Source organism: Pleurodeles waltl, chromosome 8 (assembly GCF_031143425.1).
Source record: "Pleurodeles waltl isolate 20211129_DDA chromosome 8, aPleWal1.hap1.20221129, whole genome shotgun sequence".
Lineage (NCBI taxonomy): Eukaryota > Metazoa > Chordata > Amphibia > Caudata > Salamandridae > Pleurodeles > Pleurodeles waltl.
This window is the reverse complement of record NC_090447.1, coordinates 845,057,578-845,071,846: the sequence shown is the minus strand read 5'-3', so window position 1 is coordinate 845,071,846 and position 14,269 is coordinate 845,057,578. Positions and strand designations below refer to the sequence as shown.

Below are 14,269 nucleotides of genomic sequence, written 5' to 3'. Positions count from 1 at the left end.
GGAAAGTGGAGCTACTTTCTATAAATCTGCCTCTCAGTAGCTGTAAAAATGCAAAGTTTAGGTGTACCTGAGGGTCCTATGTGAGTATTTCTTTTCTTAGCTTTTCCTGGCGAAGCCAGTTTGGGAAAACGCACAAGCTTATATACACACAGAAGCATAAATATGGCAGTGTATTAAGTGGGCTAAAGTGGCAGCTATCTTTGGAAGGTGAACAGAATGGTCCCAGTAAAAGAGATAAGCTGTAATATCACTCAGTGAGTGAAGAATGAACAGTGAACGATATTTACATAATTCAGAATAATAATTTAAAATTAACAACCATTGATTATTAGAAGTGCAATGAGCCACCCAGAAATATTTTGCAATTTTTTTAAATAGCTAACAGCTAATGTTTTGATTAAAATATGAAGACAATGGGCCAGTCACATCAGTACATTTACTCACATGTAGATCTACTACTACATCTTGGTGTAAATCTCCACTTTTTCGCTATTCATCATTTCCGAATGGAGATTTACTCTGAGGTGTAAACGTAGGAGTGTCCACAACCTCAAACGAAGGGTGCAGCCTACAACCTAAATTATAACCTAAAGTTACTTTAAGTAACTTTGTCGATGTTTGATCAGATCTCCACTACCAGAATGAAGTGTCCGTGTAGGAAAATATATTTTTTAATTCATACAATTATTTTAATGTAAATTAATTTTATGTAATATAAATTATAAATAAAAACTGTATTATTTAATATACGTGTATAGGAAATAAAATAAAAAGTTGTAACTCATTACCCCTCAAATTAAATTGGTATTATATTTAAATTATTTAAAACAAATTAATGTTGTTCCTAGATATTATTTCAAGCAATAATATACACATTAAAGTATCTACCCTCACTAACAGTTTTAATTTTAATGTCTGATAAACCTGATTACAATTAAGTTTTTTATTAACATTATTCCTTTTTACATTTTTTAAAATAAATGAACATGTTTATGTTGTTTTTTCCTTGAATGTATACTTAAAGGTATTTAATAATAACAGTAATCTATATGCATACAGATTTGTTATCACTAAAATAATTATGTATATAACTTAAATGTAGAATTAATTTGGGTGGTTTAACAATTCATAAGGGTGGGAGTTTAATTTCCTGCCTCCATTGTTTTCTAAGGGAATGCTTTGCAGTATCACTGGTTGGCCATGTGTGGTGTTTGACTTAGTACAGACCATGGCTGGAGTACATTTAAGTATGTTTTGACACTTTTAGGGTTGTAGTAAATTTAGAAGTGTATTTTGTGAAATACTATGGTTTCACTTTTTTGTGGGTGTGTTTTGTGTTGGCATGACCCACTCTCAACCTCCATACCCACCCTAAACCCTAAAAATGCCCTTATCTCCAAAAACCCATACCCCCCTTAAAACCTCTTATCACCCAAAAACCCATACCCACCCTCAGTCCTTAAAACGCGATTACCACCCAAATACCATACCCACTCTAAACCCTAAAAACCCCTTTCAATGTAAAAACCTATATACCCTAACCCATCCTAAACACTAAAAACGTCCTTTCCCTAATGCATACATCCCTATAACCTTTGTTTTTTTCTGTGAATTTCTAAAGTTTTTTAAAATTCTATTTCCTAACTATAACGTCCATAAAACTTTTTTTTTCAGTGATTTTTTTTTATTCTACGTCCCAACTATAATGCCCCTGTAGCCAGTGACAGCTCCCACCAAGCAAAAGCAAACACTAAGGGCTTGATTACAACCTTGACGGACGGGATACTCCGTCACAAACGTGACGGATATCTTTCCCACCATTTAACAAGTTCCATAGGATATAACAGAACTTGTAATACAGTAGGCGGGATCACCATCGCGTTTGTGATGGAAAATCTCATCCGCCAAGATCGTAATGAAGCCCTATCTCCGCTCCCAGCAAGTGGGACTGCAGAGACTGCTCCTGCTTGCTGGGAGCAGAGTTTTCATCTGTTTCCCTGCCCATTGGCATGCAGGCATTGAAGTAGCTCCCTGCATGTGGGAACAATGTTGGCTCCTTCAGGAGGTGGGGAACCAGCTGGGACTGCAGAGGGCTTGAGGCTCCCCCTCAGGTTCTCATCATGGCAAAGTGTGTGCCCTGGGTGGGGCCAGGGCAACCAGTGAGACTTGGGGTCCCAGGGGCCCAAATTGGCCCAGGGATGGGGCAGTGTGGTCCCTTTCCCAATTTAATTTTAAAGTTTGGCCCTGGGGAGGTTGTGGTCCCCAGGGCCCGGGGGTTTGTACCGCCCCCCACTAGTGTTCATTTTGCCCCAGGAAGATGGTGGTCCTCAGAGCATCTCTTACCCCTAGCATGGAGATTTATGTAGCCCCCTCCTTTATTCCATAGAGCCCCGAATCCCTGGGGCTCATTGAGGCCAATAGTAGGGGGTCCATGCTGCCTCCTCCCGTTTTTTATTAAACCCCCTGGGAAGTGGTGGTCCCCAGGGTTAAAAAGAACCCTTGGAGGGGGCCCCATGCAGCCCCTCCAGTTTTATTACAATTACCTTGGTGCCTCTGCAGACCAGGCCCACCTGGGGACTTTTGTGTATACAAGCATGGAAACAGCACTTATTTTTATTTTTTATTTTTGCCATGGATTCACAAATCTGTCACAAATAAGTGGCAAATTGTTTTTTAAAAAAAAGCTTTTATGCCCTGGCAGGATCCCAGGGGGACCACACCACCAAGGCAAGGGGCCTGGGGTATTCCTTCCCTAACTTCTTTTCTGTTGTTTCCGAAGGCTGAGCATGGAGGTAACTGAGGCTGTTCGTGGCAAGGAGTTTGGTGTATATAGGGGGTAGGCTGCAGGGCCTGCCCGCTGGCTAGGCCCTGTGTCCACCACCCATCGTGCACAGCTAAAATCCATGCACCTCAGTGGTTGGTTTAATGTATGTATCATTATGAGTCTGGCGGTTCTGGGACCACCAGACTCACAGTGGAGGTCGGACCACCACCAAAGCAGCAGTCTGGCCTCCACATCACAATCATGGCAGAGCAGCCAGGGTCTGACCACTGGAACGGCCAGATTGCCACCAGTCGACAGCCTGTCGGTACCAGCGGTCTTAATCTGCCAGGGCAGCACTGCAAGCAGCACTGCCCTGGAGATTCTGAGTCCCCTCTTCGCAAGCTGCTGCATGGCGGTCCCACCGCCCTGTAAAGGCTGGTGGAGACAGGGTGCCGGGGGCCCCCATGGACAGCCCCGTCACGCTTTTCACTGCCCGAATTACGGGCAGTGAAAGCGCGACGGATGCTGTCGCACCAGACACACCGTAACATTGCGGCCGGCTCGATTACGAGCCAATGTCGATGTTGTGGTGAATTTTCCGCTGGCCCAGTGGAAAACTCATAATAGGGCCAGAGGGCAGAAATCCAGAGTGTTGGTTTTCCGTCCTAAAGAGGTTGGCGAGCAACCCCTGCGACCCGCCAAACTCAAAATGGGGCCCCAAATGTTGAAAAAAAACATAGAAACATAGAAATTCACTGAAAAAAGCAAAGTGTACAGGAACCTTATTGTTAGGTTCTGAATTTACACACACAGATTAGGGAAAGGTCATTTTAAGAGTTTAGGGTGGGTATGTAGTTTTGGGTGGTATGGGCATTTTTAGGTTTTAGGGTGGGTTTGGGTTTTTGGGTGGCAAGGGCATTTTTTGGTTTTAAGGTGGGTGTGGTTTTTTAGGTGATCAGGGTGTTTTTAGGGTTTACGGTTGGTATGGGTTTTAAGGTGGTAAGGACATTTTTAGGGCTTACAGTGGGTATGAGTTTTTGGGTGGTATGGGGTTTTTAGGTTTTAGGGTAGAGTGGGTTTTTGGGTGCTAAGATCATTTTAGGTTTTAGAGTGGTATGGGTTTTTGGGTGGCAAGGGTAACTTAGGGTTTAGGGTGGGTATGGGTTTTTGGGTGGTAAGGATATTTTTAGGGTTTAAGGTGGGTAAGATTTTTTGGGTGGTGAGGGGTTTTTAGGGTTTATGGTGGATATGGGTTTTCGGGGGCAAGGTGATTACATTATTAAATATATATATATATATAAAACCTACTGGCAGTCATCACTAGGTAATTATAGTTAGGACCTAGTTTCTATACGAAAAGCAGTTTTTACTTTGCTAACAATTTGCGTCCTAAGGTAGCTAAAACTTGCACCTTCACCATGCGCAGCTAATTACTCCACATTTTATATCACTGATGACACCTTCTTTGGCATCTTTGATATTATTACTGCAACATTTGCAATAAAATTATTGATCAGAAAACTGTGCATGGCATGGGCGTGAGTAATAGTTACCTTAGGGCGCGAGTTATAGCTACTTGAAATAACTCTAACTATAACTGCTAAATTTCTAAGGTTTTGTATGAGTAAATTCAGAACCTAACTATAACAGCCCTGTAACCATTGTTTTTTTTCAGCATATGTATATATATATATATATATATATATATATGATCCATTGATAAATCATGTGATCATATGAATAGAAATTAAGTATCTTTGAAAAATCATGTTGTAATTATAGGAATTCTATGTGAACAATGAGGCTTGATTCTGAAAGACAATCCGGGGCAAAAAGTGAATTTTTAAGCTACTGCAATCCGCATGTCTGTACCTTTAAAAAGAAGTGTGGGTAAAAGGAGAATGCTCCTTTAAATGTATGTTTTGCACTGTACCATGGGGATGGCCCAGTCGATGAAACACGTAGGCCAGTGTTTTTTGTGGCACCTCGCACTTTGCACTTTATGATGAACTAAATTCATTCCTTTACATAACACATTGACTCATACCAGTTTGTGCTGTTTTCCTGGACTCGCCCATGGGAGAAGGTTGTCGATTGGGGCAGGACTCCCAGGAAGTGAACCATGACGAATGCGGGAGTCGGACTGCGTGAGACGAGCACCCGGATGTGAGGCATGGGCCTATCTCTGAAGTGAGGGAATGGAGTTTGATCCATGTGAATGCTCTACGCCTCGGGCCTGAAACTTGACCCAAGGACTGAAAAGAATGGTTTTACGAGAGCAGGTAACGGAGCGAGTGAAAAGTTGGCGATATTCTTCCGAAGGGGGATTGTAGATGGTTAACTTACTTACCATATTCGTGGTTTAAGATTTGATTATGAGTGCAAATGGAGGGGGACGGGGCCATAGCCCGGTCTCTGACACTGTGAGAGCAAGATATGGAAATGAAACCGTGGCCGCTTTAACACGGCGTGAATTAACATGCTGCCACAGTGTTCAACCAAAGGGAAACTGGAATGACAGATTGCGTTAAGGTTAATTGAAGGCGAGTAAAACAGAAAAGAGGCTGTCAGCCACAACATATAGATGATAATGCAAATTGCGATGGCCACATTTTTCTTGAAATGAAATGAAAGGAATGTATATACAAAAGAAACCATAATGAAAACACAGAAATGAGAATCAATATATAAACAATAGAGAAATTAACAAGAATAAAGGGTTTACCGGCTGGGAAAGAGGAATGAGCTCCCAGCAGAGACTTGGTTGAAGTTAAACTGAAGTACCAAATGAATGGAATATTTATTTAAGTAACAGAGGAAGAAAGTGGTGCAATGTTACATCTGCTTTGATAGAGGAATGATTCTGAGCAGGGACTCGATTCAAGCCTGATAAAAGTAATACAGTGAGTTTAAAAACCAACAAACTTTAAACAGAGATTCACTTGAAGGCTGATAAAAGTATCAAATGAATCATGAACTTTCTGAAAAACTAACATAAAGGGCTTGTTTGTCTGTAACAGCTATAAGTAGATCATGTCAGTGGCAAATGGGTAAAACGGCTGGAAAGAGAATGAAACATGAGGAAATGGCCAGAGAAATGTTTGACATTGACAGAAGTGTAACTTTGCAGATGACACACATGCAAGGGAATATGTGAGGAACTGATTTTAAAACTTACTAAAAGCCTTTGAAAAGGCACGCATTATGGAAATAAGAAAATGGTGGGAAAGTGTTACTTTAAAAAATATATAGAATGCAATCGAATTACAAGAAGAAATAATAATTTTCATCTTGCCAACACTCAATGATATGGACCATGGTCTATTGAAACAATAGCAGGCAGACACAATGGAATGTTCAAACAAACTGATGAATACCCTCATTATCCATGCCGACAGAAGGTTCACACAAGCTATGGAAAAGATCAAGGAGTTAGAAAAAGCATTGGAAAAATACAAGGAGACTGAAGAAGGTACAAAATGTCTTGAGGAATTTGAAACCAAAGTAGACAAGCATGAAAAAGAAGTTCAACAGAAACAAAATTGAAAACATTCAATAGGAATAAAGTAGATTACATTGCAGGAAGAGTTTATACATTGGCAAGACAATTGGACTCAATGTACAGTAGACAAGTGATGGATCAAGTCCAGGATAAATTGGAAATATCATCCATTGTGGTAAGCTCTGAAGTGAGCTCGGGGGACAAGGGAACATCAACGACATAGACAGGTGAGGTTGCTACAAATGTCAACCCGCAGGAAAGACAGGGAAATGATGAAATTGGGGAACCAAATCAACCAAAGAAAACAAGGCAGAGCAGGAAAAGGAAGAGGGAGCAGGGGCATAAAGAGATAAAATCAGATCTTGATGATAATCTTGTAACTAATCTTCCTGAAAAACCCTCAATTGTAAACATATAAGTCTTCTGAATAAGGGTCTGACATTTTGTCCCAGTGTAGGGATGGATCTAGCAACAGCGAGGATAGATTTGTACAAGTATTGCAGGAAACTAACATTAAAGAAATATTTTGCAAATAAATCATCTAATAGTAGGAGCTTAATGGCAATTGAGCCCACATCAAACTTAACAGTGAAAGACATTGTTCTAATGCAAGATGTATGCGATTTGGAGCGGGAATCCAACACCATACCCACTTCTGATGAGGAGACTTTATTGGACTGGCAATTCTGTTTGAAAGTGGAAGTTAAAAATTATGGATCAGGAGCCAGTGTCTGCAAAGCCAAATCTACGTTTTGCCCACAATTAACACCAGGCAATAAGGTCGATGTGTTCCAGGAATTGATGGCAGATGACCTTAGATCTATAGCCAAAAAGGAAAAACAAAAACGTCAGAGTCATGCAAATAACATGACAAAAGATGACTGGTGGGCATTATGAGACTTGCATGAGGATAGCAACATTGTGATCAAAGCCTCAGATATGAGGGGAAATATAGTTGTAATGGATCGCAGTGGATACAGCCAAGAAATCAAAAGGCAATTATCAATCAAATATAATTATGAGAGATTAAGTGAGGATCCCACGGGAGAAATGATGAAGAGATTCTATGAAAAGTTGAATTGAACAGTTGGCATGAAAGGGATCTGCTGGAAGGTGAGGAACTGATGTACATAAAGAAGAGACATCTGATAACACCAACAATATATGTGTTACCAAAAATACATACAATTATGAACAATCCTCCGGGACGTCCAATAGTCAGTTCCTGTGACTCTTTATTAGAGAATGCCTTGAGATTACTAGACTTTTTTTATTTCCATGTGTGGCTACACCATCCTATATTAGAGACTCCATGGATTTTTTTACCAAATTAATGGTATACAGTGGAAGCAAGAGTATATAATGGCAACAGTGGATGTCGTGTCACTGTACACCTCAATAAGTCATGAAGATAGCCTGAAAGCCGGTGCTTATTTCCTACGCAGTAAGTCTCTGAGTTTATTGGAGCACACACAGATGCTGCTAGAAATAATGGAATTCTGTCTCACTAACAACATCTTCATTTTTGAAGATGAATTTTACATTCAAAAGAAAGGGGCAGCTATGGGAACATCTTTTACTCCTACTTATGTGAATCTCATGATGGGCAACTGGGAAGCGGAATGGATCTGGACAGAACAAAATGCACAGACCTTAAACAAGGTCATCTTATGGGTTCGCTTTATAGATGTCTATTTCTAATTTGGGAGAGGGAACAGGAGGAATTGGAGGTGTTCCTATACTCATTCAAGCATAACCCACTGGGATTACAATTTACACACAAGACAAATAGGGAGAAAGTAACCTTCTTAGATATTGAGGTCTATATTAGCAATGAATAGATTTGTACAAAATTATATAGTAAGCCCACCAGCTGCAACAGTATTTTATTTGCTAACAGCTCACATCCTAAAGCACTTAAATGGAGTGTACCTTATGGGGAATTTTTGAGAGGGAGAAGAAACTGCTCTGAATTGAGTGACTTTAAAATACCCGGTGAGGAAATGTTTAAACTACGCGCTGAACAGTACAAGGACATGTGAGGAACAAACAAGAAGGTGATCATGAATTGACTCTTAGGAGAGCAGAGTCAAGGTGGATCATGTTAATTGGAACAGAAAATAACTTGGGGCCTCAACACGGATGCTGAACTTCACGTTCACTTATGAATAAATTATGAAATTAGATTAGATGCTTCTGTTATCCTCCATGCTTATGGCGTTGTTGGACATTAACATCTGGGGGCTGTAATGAACTACTTCTTTGATGTAATGAGAAAGAACAATGTCCTCTTAATTTTTGTTCATATATCCTTTTTGATGGTCAACTTTATTTTTTATGATTGCTTTTGTTATTCTCATATTTCTTGGAAATGTATTGTTTTTTTCTAGCAATTTATTAAGACAATTTTATGCCTTCAGTATTACATAATTAGAAAATGTGTTAGTTTTTCTAGCTATTTATTGAGACAAAGATATGCCTTTATGATTCTTAGAAATGGTACTTTACCAGGATTTGTATTGTTCCTTCTTATTGTTCCTTTATAAGTTATCCCTGTCGATATTTAGCTTTTATGAAAAATCATGTTGCAATTGTATGAATCACGCTAGTGAAAACATAACAAATATTGTACTTCACTATTAGCAAGAGATCCATTGAAAAATCATGTGATTATAAGAACAGAAATTCAGTTTCTTTGAAAAATCATGTTGTAATTATATGAACAATGCAGCTTGAGTATGAAAGACTATTCAGGGCAAAAAGTGACCTGTTAAGCTACTGCAATATTTGTGTCTGTACCTTTAAAAAGAGGTGTGGGTAAAAGGAGACTGTTCCTTTAACTTTATGTTTTGTACTGCACCATAGGATGGCCCAGTCGAAGGCTTTTTGCTGAAACTCGCAGGCCAGTGTTTTTTGTGGCACCTCACACTTTGCACCTTATTATGAAATAACTTAATTCCTTCGCATAACACATCAACTCATACCGGTTTGTGCTGTTTTCCTGGACTCACCTGTTGGGAGAATGTTGTTGATTGGGTCAAAACTCCCAGGAACTGAAATATATATTATACAAATATCATACAAATTAATCAAATCCACCGGGGCGCCCCATTGTAAGTTCAATAGGGTCTCTTCTTGAGAATACTTTGAGATTCATTGATATATTCTTGTTTCCTTATGTCTCAAATCTTCCAACATACTTGAGAGACTCTATGGATTTTTTAAACAGGATTAACAACATACTCTTGAAGAACAATTATATTATGGCTACAATTGATGTTATTTCCTTGTATACATCCATTAAACATAAGAATGGTCTGGAGGCTTGAAATACTTTCTGAGATCAAGATCCATTAGTTTACAGGAACATTCTGAAATGTTACTAGAAATGTTGCAGTATTGTTTGACTAATAATGTATCTATGTTTGATGGCAAATATAATTTGCAAGAACAAGGAATAGCCATGGGGACCTCTTTTGTACCCACATATGCGAACCTCCTCATGGACATGTGGGAGTCACAAGTGGTTTGGCAAGAAAATAATCAGGAAATGTTAAATCATGTTTTCTTATGGGTACGCTACATCGATGATCTCTTCCTCTTATGGGAAGGAGAAAGAGAGCCCCTGAAACACTTCATAACATCTCTAAATAACAATCCCAAACAGTTAAACTTTACCCATGAAATACGCTAGATGGAAATCCATTACTTAGACATTGGTGTGTATATATAAGATGGAAAAATCTGTACAAAAATGCATAAAAAGCCAACCAGTGCGAATAGCTTACTGCACGCAAACAATGGACACCCAAAGGGCCTAAAATGGAGTATACCATATGAGCAATTTTTGAGAGTCAAACGTAACTGCACAGAGGAAGCAGAATTGGAAACTCAAATGAACGAGATGTATGAAAGATTTTTCAAAAGAGGATATTCAAACTTAGTTTTGGATGATGCACAAAAAAGAGCGATGCAACGGAAAAGAGATGAACTCTTGGTCCCCAGAATGAAAAATTGTGACTCAAATACAAATACCATTCGATACATCATGCGATTTGACGTAGGGAGTCAGAAGAGGAAAAAACGTATAGATGACAGTTGGAGATTATTATTGTTGGATGAAACACTGTCTAAATACTACCTAACCATCCCTCAATCACATATAAAAGAGCACCGACATTGGGTGATCATCTGACAAGCAGTCATATGACCCCTAAAAAGAACATTTTTACGAATTGGTTGAGTGACAAACGACAAGGCTTTTGGAAGTGCACAAAATGCAAAGCTTGTACTTACAGCAAAAATGCAGTTTACAACATTTGATGGGAAGCTTATGAAAATCATTGAAAGAATAGACTGTGAAACTCCATTCGTGATTTATGTACTGGAATGTGTGTGTGGTGAGAAATATATTGGCAGCACCATGAATAAGTTAAAATTACAAATCTTGCAACACATAAGAGCGATAAACAACCAAGACCTGACATACTCAATAGCGAAGCACATATGGGAACAACACCAGGGTGTACAAAAGGGTTTGAGATATTATGGTATCCAACACATTAAACAAAATGAAAGGGAAGGGGACCAGGAACAGAGACTGAGGAGAATGGAATCCAAATGGATTATTCTGATTGGAACTGAAATACCGTGGGGCTTGAGCATGGATGTGGAATTACATGGACACCTATAAGAGACAGGGAATGAGAGAAAGGGAGACATCTGGAAAGAGACATAAATTGATTTGTTTATCTATCCTGAACTCTCGCAAGAAAATGGCCTAAACTTTGAGACGAGTATCTTAGTCTAACATGGGGCTTGGAAAGACATGAAATAAATAAGATGCCTAGGGGAGAAAATATCTCCTCAAAATTAACTGCAGTGAGTGGCAGGCTTGTAGTTTCTTTCCTTCTTTGTTTGAGATAAATTTAATTTGTTCTCACCACTAAAGGTACTTTACTGTGAGTAAAGAAATATTTTTTAAAAATCCCAAAATAAGGGGAGATGAAAATTTGAAATATAGTGCCTACAGAATAGTTGTATCTTTAAAATGGAAAACAGTCCCCTTATGAATTCATGCAATGTAATTATGTAGAAACTTGTACTTTACTAAGGATATTTGTCTTGGAATAAAAATAATAGAGGTAGAGGGAATATAAGTGTAACTAAGAACATGGCAACAGTTTCTGAATCATGTTAAATGTATATTTTGATTTAGTAAGAAACATTTATGTTAAAAACAGATCTCTATTCTATTTTGGGATAAAAAAGTTGATTATAAAATGCCATTTCAGTGATATGTAATGATTATGGATTTTAATTGGTTGGATGTTGAGTGATCACATGACTTAAATACACTAACTTCACAATCAACTCTATGGCCAGTCGAAAGCGCAGGCCAAAACGCGTTGCCATATCTGTTTGAATAGCACTATGCACTTTGTACCCTACATGAAATAAGAAAATAAATGACCTTTCCAGCTGATGGATGGTGCCGACGTCATTCCTGCCATGAGAAGCTGGTAAATATTGCCTCTCGGATGCTGTGTGATGATTCATGACTATATATATATATATATATACACTAGACGGAGCTCTGACAGGAAACCCACCATGAAGGGTAAAGCGTATGTGATGGCGGAGCAAGCCACTCAACACCCACTTCCAACATGGAGACATTAATTGCAGTATACTGTTATGGCCGTGCAGTGGCCTTGATCACCTGACCAGTGAGTGGTTACCTCCCCCCTTTCAAAGACAGCAAACTAAACATAAACATAAAAGATGGACATGGAGTGAAAGTGAAAATCCAAACAAAAATACAGGAAACACCATGCTATGCAATAAATTTCCCTTAGGGAATACAATGTTGCCAATGGTATTGCTTCATTTCAGATGATAAAAACATTGTTAATTCCCTTGATAATTAAGATCTGTACCAAGAAGGAGGCCCATTTGCATGACATTTTCACCATAATATAGTTGTCAAATCATAATGCATTACAACTTATCTGACACAATCAGTAATGTACAATTGCAAATTATGAAAAGGTCAAGGAGATGCATGCAACAAGTATAACAAATGCTGTGTGCTCAAAGTATCTACGTGCTGGCAGAATTATCCAGTATCGGCACTACAAAAAGTGACTATGTGATGATAGCACCTGACATGTGATTCCTCTTATTAGCTATATATTACCTTATCAACCTAAACTCAACCGCCCTTAAACCCTAAGACCACTCAAATGCCCTTACCTACCCGAAACCCTAAAAATACCTTTACCACCCAAATACCCGTACTCACCCTAAACGCTGAAAATGTCTTTCCACCCAAATATTCTTACCCACGAAAAAACTCTAAAAATACCCTGACCACCTAAATAGCCCTAACCACCATAAACCCTAAAAATACCCTAACCACCGAAATTCCCTTACTCACTGTGATCCCTCAAAATAGCATTACCACCAAAATACCCCTACCTACCCTAAACTCTAAAATACTCTTATCATCCAAATAACCCTACACACCCTAAACCCTAAAAATACCCTTAATACCTAAATACTCTTAACCACCCTAAACCCTAAAAAAAACCTTCCCATCCCAACACCCCTACCAACCCTAAATCCTAAAAACACCCTATCACCTAATACCCTGACCCACTCTAAACCCTAACATACATTTGCCACCAATACTCTTACCCACTCCTAAACCCTAAAAACGCCCTTATCACTCACACCTGTCCCACTCCTAAACCCTAAATCATCTTTACCATGCAAATACACTGGCCCACCATAAAACTAAAAAAATCTAATCACCCAATACCCCTACTCATGTTAAGCCCTAAAAACACCCTTATCACCTGATACCCTACCCACTGTAAACCATAAAAATAAACTTACAACCCAATACCCTTACCCACTGCTAAGCGCTAAAAACACATTTACCACCCAACACCCTGTCCTACCCTTAAACCCTAAAATCACCTTTACCACACTATACCCTAATCCACCCCTACACCTTTATAGGTGGTAAAGGCATGTGCCAGGTAAACACTTGTGTGGTTAAGGCAATGTTTGGTAAAGGATGCATGGTAATGGTAATACATGGTAATGACTGAGTGATAAACAATGTTTCCCCGCATGATCAATAGATTAGGGGCCTAATTAAGAAGTCAGCAGAGGGGGTTACTCCATCACAAACGTGATAAATACCCGTTCGCCGTATTAGGATCCCATTCTACCCTATGGGGATTATAATACGACAGACAGGATATCCCCTCCGCCGGCTTCTAAATCAGGCCCCTAGTGTTTTTTGTGAGGTGACAAACATTGCATGAGCCTCATGTGTTGTGACCAACTACTAGAGGTAAGTTCCAAACTCTGCCCTCCAATGTGCTGTTCTTCTCTTGTGGTCTTGCATGTATCCGTATATCCTTAATGCTAGCACTTTTCCTAATTGAAAACACACGTTTCAGTGAATTCAGCTAATTAGAATTCTGAATTCTTATTAATGACTTTTTTAAGGTGTTTGAGGCTGTGCAGTAGGTGATTATACAGATAGGCCTATCCTCTTTGCATCTACTTTGGGTATTACCAAGATGGAGTGGAGATACATGAACATTAGAATTTTTTTTTTCTCGGCTGGCTTATCTCAAGAAATCCCCTTTTACACTTTACAGCATGTATTTTGAATACATCATCATCATTCATAGATCTACAAATCTCTGTGAAAGATGGTAAACAAATGACCAAAGTTTACAGCAAGCCAACAAATAAAAACAGCTTGCTATCTTATGAAAGTTTCCATTCGAGAGGTCTTAGACAAAACCTACCCTATGGACAGTCTTTCCATCTATGAAGAAACAGTACACTTATTGAGGATTTCAATCAAGAAGCAGAAAAACATAGGGCCTGATTAGATTTCAGCAGAGGGGTTACTCCGTCACAACATTGACAGATATCCCATAAATCAGGCCCTTAACTTTAAACTACGTTGCAATAAA

The 14,269-nt window shown here is 39.1% G+C and overlaps 1 long non-coding RNA gene across 2 annotated transcripts in view; it reads left to right on the top strand.

The window, feature by feature from the left end:
- The first annotated feature begins 4,814 nt into the window (after positions 1 to 4,814).
- LOC138249170 (uncharacterized) overlaps positions 4,815 to 14,269 on the top strand; it is a 192,510-nt gene continuing 183,055 nt past the window's right edge. Inside the window, exon 1 of one of the 2 annotated variants that reach the window (XR_011194757.1) lies at positions 4,815 to 5,046. This is a non-coding gene — a long non-coding RNA (uncharacterized lncRNA). The remainder of the gene's footprint in view (positions 5,047 to 14,269) is intronic. The other variant, XR_011194758.1, reaches the window with a different exon arrangement.